This window comes from Accipiter gentilis, chromosome 13, assembly GCF_929443795.1.
Source record: "Accipiter gentilis chromosome 13, bAccGen1.1, whole genome shotgun sequence".
NCBI classification, from domain to species: Eukaryota; Metazoa; Chordata; class Aves; order Accipitriformes; family Accipitridae; genus Astur; species Astur gentilis.
This window is the reverse complement of record NC_064892.1, coordinates 32,172,625-32,181,353: the sequence shown is the minus strand read 5'-3', so window position 1 is coordinate 32,181,353 and position 8,729 is coordinate 32,172,625.

Sequence of the window (8,729 nt, the reverse complement as noted above, 5' to 3'; positions counted from 1 at the left end):
GGACCTCCTTGGCTTTAAGGCAGTCAGGCTCTTGCCCTTTGCGTAAGGGTAGATTGGTTCTAGCCCGCTATACCCGGAGCCCTGCCAACTAAATATATAGATAAAAGGTAATTTCCTGGAGGTCTTCTCCCGGGACGCATCTCACTGCCTGGAGAGGGAGTGAAAAATCTTCCCTACAGCCGATCTTTAGTGGCTGGATGTAAGTACGCAAAAACACAGGGTGATGATTGCAGCCCTGTGGGCAAATCGTCCGGGAGATAAAACCCGTCAGATCGCGGCGTTGCTGAGAGCTCAGAGGCCACATCAGCAGGACACTCACATCCAAGCAACAGGGAAGAAATCATTTTATGAATGATGGTCCTTCTTTTGGAGATTCTCCTCATAAAAACCGCCCTTCGCGCTGCCTGCTGACACCTGTCAGCTTTATGGGGTTTGCGATGAGTCAGCCACCGAACTGGGCTCAGAAATGTAAATTTTCATTGGAAAAATAATCATTATGTGACTCCAGTGACATACTTCTCTGTCGGCAACCTCCTTAAGCGTAGGCTCACGGGGCTCTCCATATCCTCCCAATCCACCTCAGCTTACCCCAGCTGGTGGAAGAAATAAATTCTCTGAGTTCCACCCCCTGCCCAGCATTAGCCTTGCGTGTTGTTTAAGTACCGGTGATTTTGGAAGATCCAGGTACCAAAGTTCATGCTCCGCTCTCCAGCGCAGTCGCCCATGCCTTACATCCCCAACGACTCCAGCTGTCTCCTCTGCACCCACACAAATACCCGGTGATTTCTCTCAAACTTCTGTAATATTCTTTGGCTTTTCTAGCCTGAGATTCTGCAGCAGAAGGAAAATTAAAATTTAGGGCAGCATTAAGTTAATTAAACTTACCATCACATTAATAACACAAGGAATACTGTGCAGACTGCATTATTCATTTTCATGTTTTATTCACTAAAAACTCCATTTTTAATGTGCTTAGTGTTACTGGAGGATTTCTACCCTGCTCTGCTAGAGTTTCATGACACGCAGGGTTTCAGGGGTCCTGTATGTAAAGTCAATATAATTTTCACTCGAGTGGTAGAAGATTCACAATTAATAAAAGAAATGAGAAATCTCTAGTTTCTGGGAAAGAAAAAAATAGTCAAACATGGGGGATCAAATTCCTATGTGGTTAAATGAACTAATTTTTATTCATCGCCTTTCCTGTTATCTCATTTCCTAGAACTCCTACTGTTCTCAGTTTTGTCCATCGACAAAGTGCCAGTTCTCCTCTTAAAGGTTTTTCTAAGGGTCTCGGTGCTGAAGCCTCGCTGCACCATTGCGGCACGTCTCGGCGTTTTCTGCACAGCTCGGCTCCTGGCCATGCTGCAGGAGGTCGTTATTTATGAATAATGCAATGAAATACTACGTGGTATGAGGTTAGGGCTGCGAGGCTGTGTCCTCCTTCAGGTTGTTTTTTTCTTTAAGTGCAGCCAAGCGATAGCAAAATAACGCGGTTCAAAGAGCTACGGTTCTTCCATTCCAAGGGGACCGGGGATTACAGCCCTAAAGAACTAGCGCAAAATGAAATTACGGGCACAATAACCCAATGCGTGCTTTGGAAAGAGGCAGTGGGAATGTAACTTCCCTTGGAGAAAGCAAGGAAATTAATGAAAACTGAAACCATGGCACAGAGGCAGCATTATTAAGAAGGAAGGCATAAGGAAGGAATCATTAGGAAATGTGCAGCCGCTGCAGCAACGCAGCACAAGGGAGAAAGGGAGATCAAATGAGCATATTAGATGCTTCCTTGCTTAATTGTTACATTTATTAAAGGTTATTTTTGATACAGGAATGGGTAGGCCTTCACGGAAAAGCTGCTGCTGGATGACAGCGTTGAGTTTCGCCTTCTTGTTCAAACTTAGTGCCTTGCCTGGTGCAATGTGCAGAGATGCAATCAAACTGCCAAAGCCACTTTCTTTCTAAATTACTTTGCTCAGAGGAAGAAGGGACGAGGTAGCCCAGTCTCTGTGCAAAATCACCCACCCAAACTCCTCAGGATATGTCCCTACAAGCCTTGAAAATTTCCTGTGTGTGAACCTTCACCCATTCGTCTGAGTTTTTCCAGATACCATCTGGGTCTGACAGCAGGAGGAAAAAATAATAATAATAAAAAATCACTCATTTAATAGTGCACAAAATAAAAGAGTAGTATTTTGAAAGAGAGCCACGCACCCAGCATGCTGAGTCTCTGGGCGAGTGCTGAACCTGCTGGGGAAGTGGTGGCTGTGGGAAAAGGTCCCCAGCAGCTGTGGTGGGTGAAGCTGGAAAAGGAGGAGAAACACTGTGGTTGGTGGGGTTGGCTTTCCCCCACCCAGCTGCTGGTGCTTTTGGGAAGCTGCGGCTGGTATCGGCGCAGCCGAGGAACTAGGATGGCACCCCAAAAATCCTCAGGCACAGCGGAGACCCTTCCCTACACCCTGTTCAAGCTGCAAGGTGAAGAGGGGCTTTTGCAATACGGTTTTTCTGCCTTGCAATCTACTCACTCCTCTGGGGTTGGATCTCCCAGATTATGGGACGTTTGTGCCCGTGGAAAAGCGCAAAGGGGCTGTGGACAGTCCAGCGGGGTTGGATGGTTTTAGGGGTGAGGCTGCATCAGACGTTGGGTTTGCCAGAGCTGGAGAAAGGCTTTTTGCTGCAATGCGTGTCCATGTGAGTGCTTATGCACGGAGCCTTCTGCGTCCAGGACGAGCAGGCATCACCTTCACCTCTACTCTTCATCATTTTCTCCCTTTCTTCCCTCCTCTACCTCCTTCTGCCACCTGCCCCATTTATGTTCGGCAAAGTCTTTGCTTTTACAATATTATTTTTCTGACAGCTGGAAATAATGCCTAGAATCTGCATTTAAAAAAAAACACAAAACAGCAGCAAGAACCCACTCACCCAGGAGAGCTAAGGGTATTCTTCTAGACCAGCTTCTTTATTTCCTTTTAAAGCAGAATCTTTTCTAGTTCTCAGCCACCTCATGAATTTTTATCTTCTGCACTGGCATCCCTGTAGCATGAAGGTTGGTAGACCTTGCCAACATGCTTCAAGCCAGAAGCCTGGGGAGCATCTTCAGCATCAAAAAATAAAACTGTTCCTGTGGCTGTTTGAAGAAAGGTGTGAAAAGCGGACTTTCATAGTGTGATATTCAAGCGCAGCAGTGCCCAGAACAGAGCTGCTGTCTCCAGGAGGGGAATTCACAAGGCTGAGTGACACCCAACCAGTGAAGGAGGGAGAGCTGGATGCCTCAAACCGGGATTAGCATCCTTCATCAGTCTGAGCGGGGAAATGAGAAAGAGCTGCAGGTATTCCTGAAATAACTGTCTACCTGCTACCGTGGCATTTATACCTGCTTTTTGATATGTATTAAGTCGGGGCTGCCTTCTTCTCTTTAGAAGAGAGGGTGGAAGAAAAGGTTGAATAATTTTAGTAACTTATTTGGGTTCTTGCTCAGGAAATAAGAGACATGGTTTCTAAGTCCTCTTTAACCTGAAAAGGCTCGAACCTATGTTGCCCCTTGCAGACAACAAAAAGGAAAAAAATATCCACTTGAGGCTAGCCATTTACCCCGTGGAAAAAGCTGGCTCCAAAGGCTGCATTCGGATAATGTCGCAACTGTGAAGGGATTTCAGGAGAGGGAGACCTGTGATAGCAGGAGACAGAAGGTGCCTTCAGGAGATCTCCTCTGTCCTGTGTTCTCAGCCAAGTCCAGACCTTCCTCAGCATCTACAGCCATCAGGATGTTTAACCCAAAACCTGAGGGCTCTCCGTCCTAACGGATAAGGGATAAGCCACAGAATATGGTACAGGGTGCGGTGCTGCAGTGAGGGTTTGGCTGGGGGTAATACATCAAAGTGGTGGTACAGCATGCGGCCATACACTGGCCTGCTTCGAGCACTTACACAGACAGAAAATTTGCCATTGAAAGGTAAGATGAATGTAGCTGGTGACACACTAATACAGTGCCCAGGGCTTCTCAGCATCTTGTGCTTGAAAGCATTTGAATGACCATGCCTTCAAAACAGAGGCATATTACACAATGACAACTCAAAAGGATTATAAAACCATGTTTAGTTTACAGCGTGCTGTGTGGGCTCGCTGACTCATTACTCAGAGTGATATTTTTCATTTACTGGCTATGTAGCATGGCTTGATTTACAACGGGCAGCTCCAGCCGCCAACCCTGCCAAAGAACTCAATCAGCGTGGAGTGGTCAGAAAAGCCACATTGCACAGCTAGAAAGTGTGGGTTTTGGGTTTTTTTTTCTTTGGATAAAAGGCCCGTGGTGCAGGTGGCCCATTGAAGGACCCAAGCACTCTCAGCTTCTGCACGTTCATCCCTCAGCACGGCTTCGTTGCGGGGTGAGGGAGATCTGCACCTTCTTCGTCCAGCCTGGAGATGAGGCTCTCGCAACAGCAACTGCTTCCCTTTTTGCATCGTTGTCTGAGTAGCGTCCTCGGGAGAAAATTCCAAATGGAGACAGCTCGTGGTCATGAATTATACAATTCCCCGCTTTCACATTAGGACTCTACAGCAGCCATGGAAATCCAAGGCTGACAGTTCAAAGTAAGTCTCCCGTGCATCTTTTGTTGCTAACACGGGAAGAGAGGCGATGTTATGTGCTCAAGTGGGCTGTTGGACTGAATAAATAGATGCTTTTAGATGCAAAGTTCATACAAAGGCATTTGAGGATGTTATTTAGTAATTAATTCTGTGAATAATAAGGCATCGCTGAAAACATCAAAAGTCTACATAGTAACTCGGGATGAGGGCTTTGAGAGAGACTTGCAGCAATAATGATAAATGTCAGCACTGTTCGGCGAGGCGGGCGGTGGAGGAGTGCCAATTGATAAGCTCTGGTTTTGTTTTTGCAATATTTACCCTGTTTGTTTGGGTTGCCAGGCTGAAATTCAAGAATCAATCAGCAGGCTATAATGGACATATTTTCATTATGGCACAAGGAGCCCCAAGTGTCTTTCACTCATTTATTACTCACACGAATGAATGAACAAATAAGTGATCTACTACAGCATGCAAATCCCGGGATATCTGCACAACTTTAAAACTACACTGAGTTCCAGGCAAAACCTCCACTGTCCCGCAGTTGCCAAGCCAAGACTAAAATTTGGGGTTATTGGAGAAGTGTAACCGCCTGCCACGTTCCTTTTAACTCAAGCACTGGGAGATTGCTGGACACAGAGGTACCAGATGTCTGTGTGCTGAGAGGCCTTTGAAGTGTCATCAGGATGGACGTGAAGATCCTTTCCCTCTCGAAAGAGTCCAGGGGACACGGTCTCACTGTTGGAACTGAGCAGTCACCGCTGAAAGACAGAGGATGCTTATATTTGTCTGCCAAAGAAAAGGAATACAGGTGTTACGCCAAAGCCACCTGTTTGTGTGACAGTGGTCGAGGCTAATGCTATATGAGGAACCCAGGTAGAATTATTCCCAATTATTCCCATGTTTTCCAAATATTAGGAGAAGCGTTTCCCCATTTTTGTTTTATCTGTGCAATGAATGTTTATTCTACCAGGGAACTCTATATTCACATTCATTGAAAGTCAGCTGGGGGTGGTTTATAGGTATTTTCCAGGATTTCACGTATAAAACCTTGAAGAGGAATTCTCTGCAATGCTTTCTGAAAAGCCCATAAAGGCAGGACTATAACCTGCATTTTGTGGGAGGCGTTGGCTGGTGTGCAATGGACAAAGCAGGGAAAAGCAGGAACAGCCCCAGTGCTTCCTCCGAGAGCTGGATCCTACCTCTGCATGGATGCAACACATGAATGTTTTTCAGTCGAGCATTCCCCTGCTCACGTGCTCCTTATTTTCTGGATTGCTGAACTGTGACTCAGAGCCTGGATGCTAAGAGCTGAAACTTTGGTCAGTGGGAGATGTTCTTTTTCGGACTGTGTGTGTAACGTACTATTTAATACCGACTACTCACAGATCCCGTTCTAGGTGTCCCAACCTGAGGACTTGGAATTTGCGAACGTCCCTCAGCGTCTTGTCTTGTCACTTCTCCTCCCACCTGTGAAACGGGAAAACGCTCCCTTGACACAAAGGGGCTTTGTGGGAGGAGATCGATGTGATAATGATGGGTCCATACAAACATCTTGGTGGTCGGAGCAGGGCTTAAATACCGCACTACGCGTCAAGGGGTGAAATCTGAGCAACAAGAAGAGAAGGTGTTGACTTGCTGTTCATAAGCAGAACTCCATCCAGGGTGTGCAGTGGGTCAGGCAAGTGTCTAAGGCAAAAAAAACCCCAACATAAAATTTTGTGCTTAAATACTAGCATTAACACAGGTAAGCAAGAGGGGTAAAATGCAGCCTGCACAGGGCTGCCTTTGCTGTGTTATTTGCCACGACTTCCCCAGGACGCCGCGACGTGTCCCCTGGCTGTTCTCCCCTACGGCAGCAATGGGCGCTGGAGGAAAGGAGGTGTAGCCTGAAATTAGTTTCTGGGTTTATTTACTTCGTGTTGTCTGCGTCTGCATTCTTATTGCTACAAGCAGACTGGCATGTGACTGTATGTGTGTCTTTGGTTTTTTTGGACCCATCCATATCTGAAAGTTTTTTTTCCCCTTAAAACTGCTCAGAGGTTTCTTGTTTGTTTGTTTTATAAAAACTCTGTATATTTCTTCACCTTGGTGACTTTTGTTACTCTTTTCTTTTCCCGGTCACCGTGACGGCACAAGGCTAAATCCTACTGAATTATTGTTTTCTTTGTATTTTACAGCAAGACTCTCCAAATAAGGAAATGAAAAGGGGAAAGAGCTCATGGTTTTCATTTGTCGTAAAACTTCTCGCTAAAATTGTTGCCCTATAAAGCTGCACCATGCTACAATTCAGAAAGATTTGTAACTGGTGAGACTGGTCATCTCCTCTGCATAAGTGTGGACAGGCAGGACAGCAATAATTGCCATTCAGCAGCTATTTTCCATTGCATGGGTTAGGTTTCCTACCTGTGACCTGCTGGAGGGGCTGACTTTTAAAGCAAAATGTTCACATCAGAGCTGTAAGAATTGTCTCAAGTTGGCCACAAAGAGTTGAGACAGCTGTGATAATTACTGGCTCTTGAAAACTTTGCACATCTCTACAATAAAACTCCTATCCTCTGAGTTACTAGAGAAAAAATGCTGCAGGTTGTGTCAGGACTTCTGTTTGTTTTACTCCTCCCCAGAATGTTCAGAGGTGGATGGTAAATGGAGAGACAACGGTGTCTTACCAGATACAGGTGTAGATGGTAACCGTTTCGAGAACAGGTAGCTGGTTTGATTCTGAATCCTGAATGCTTTACAAATTGTACATCAGAAGTGAAGAATTCTTGCAAATCTGGTAGGAAGAAGCAGCTTTGATTATAAATAGTCATGAACAGTGCCCAGTAAAAAAAGCAGTTTTGATGCATTATGTTGTTTCTAGCAGGCAGTCTATCTCTTATTGGAATCCAAGACATCTATGTGATGAGGTCATGTTCAAGTAGATGACCCTGCTGGTTCTGCAAATAACTAACAAAATCCTATGCACACTTCTGCTATATCTCATTCAGTAGGGAGCATTCTTGGTTTGATTAACCTAAGAGGTAAGCGCTATTATCTCTGAGACTATTGTGTTATTCTGTATTAGGGATTTTTCATTATAGGTAGTAGATAATTTAAAAAAAAAGACATTCTAAGCAAAAGAGAAGAGATCTCTTTCTTCCTCTTCCCTGTAACTTTTTCAGACAGCACAATTTCATCCCTAACTATACAATTCCTTGCATTGAATCATCGCCAGGAGAGGTGTTTCCAAAGGATGTTGCTTTTAGAACAAAAAAGAATGCAACAGACTCCATGAAAGACAATTCCACACTTTTTTGATCTATCAGCTTTGAATAAGAAAACCTTCCAACATGCAGTTCACCCTTTTCTCGCCACATCTGCCAAAAGGTCAATGATTAAAGTGATTCAAATGAAGGTGCTTTATCTTTTTTGATTCAGAGCTGGCTCCATTTCAAGTGCTCACATGCCCCTTCTCATGGTATCGTGTTGGGTTTTCACTGACATTGCTCACGTAGCAAATTATACCAGAGGACAAATACAATGGTTTTGTGAGTAGGTGGGTAAATCCTCTCTGAAGCTGGTTGCAGCTCTTGGCACCGAATATCACCCTATGAGTTTACCTTGCTGTGCAGAACAGCTCTTCTGGGTTTGCATTTAGCTGTTGTCCTGTCTTACTGGCCAGGTCCTTTCTGCTTCTGGAAAGCTGTCACGTCAAAACAGCACTCTTGCAGCAGAGCCGTGGTAGTCTTGTGGCACTTTTTGAAACATTGGAAACGGCAATCGAGGTGTTTTGGGTAAAGCCACGTAGGTATGAGTTCCCACTGTGATCCCAGGTAGGTGCAATATCTCTTGTAACTCCAGTGAAGTATTGCATCGGCATGCTTGCGTGCTACAGAGGGATTTTAGAAAGCAACTCTTCAGGATGCATACAGAAATGCTAATTAATCTTCTTTCACATCTGCGCTTCGTACCTGTTTTTCTGCTAGTAGGTGCCCATGTTTTGCCTCCCAGCCAGTTGTCCCAGGGGCCGTACAGCAGCTCATATATCCCTTGTTCTGCCACCTTTGGCCATCTAAGAACTCTCCTCGTTTTCTGCTTGCTGCTCAACCACCTCACCCCTTCCCACAAGACCCCTCCGCCAACTTTCCCTGAGGAACTCTGCGGGT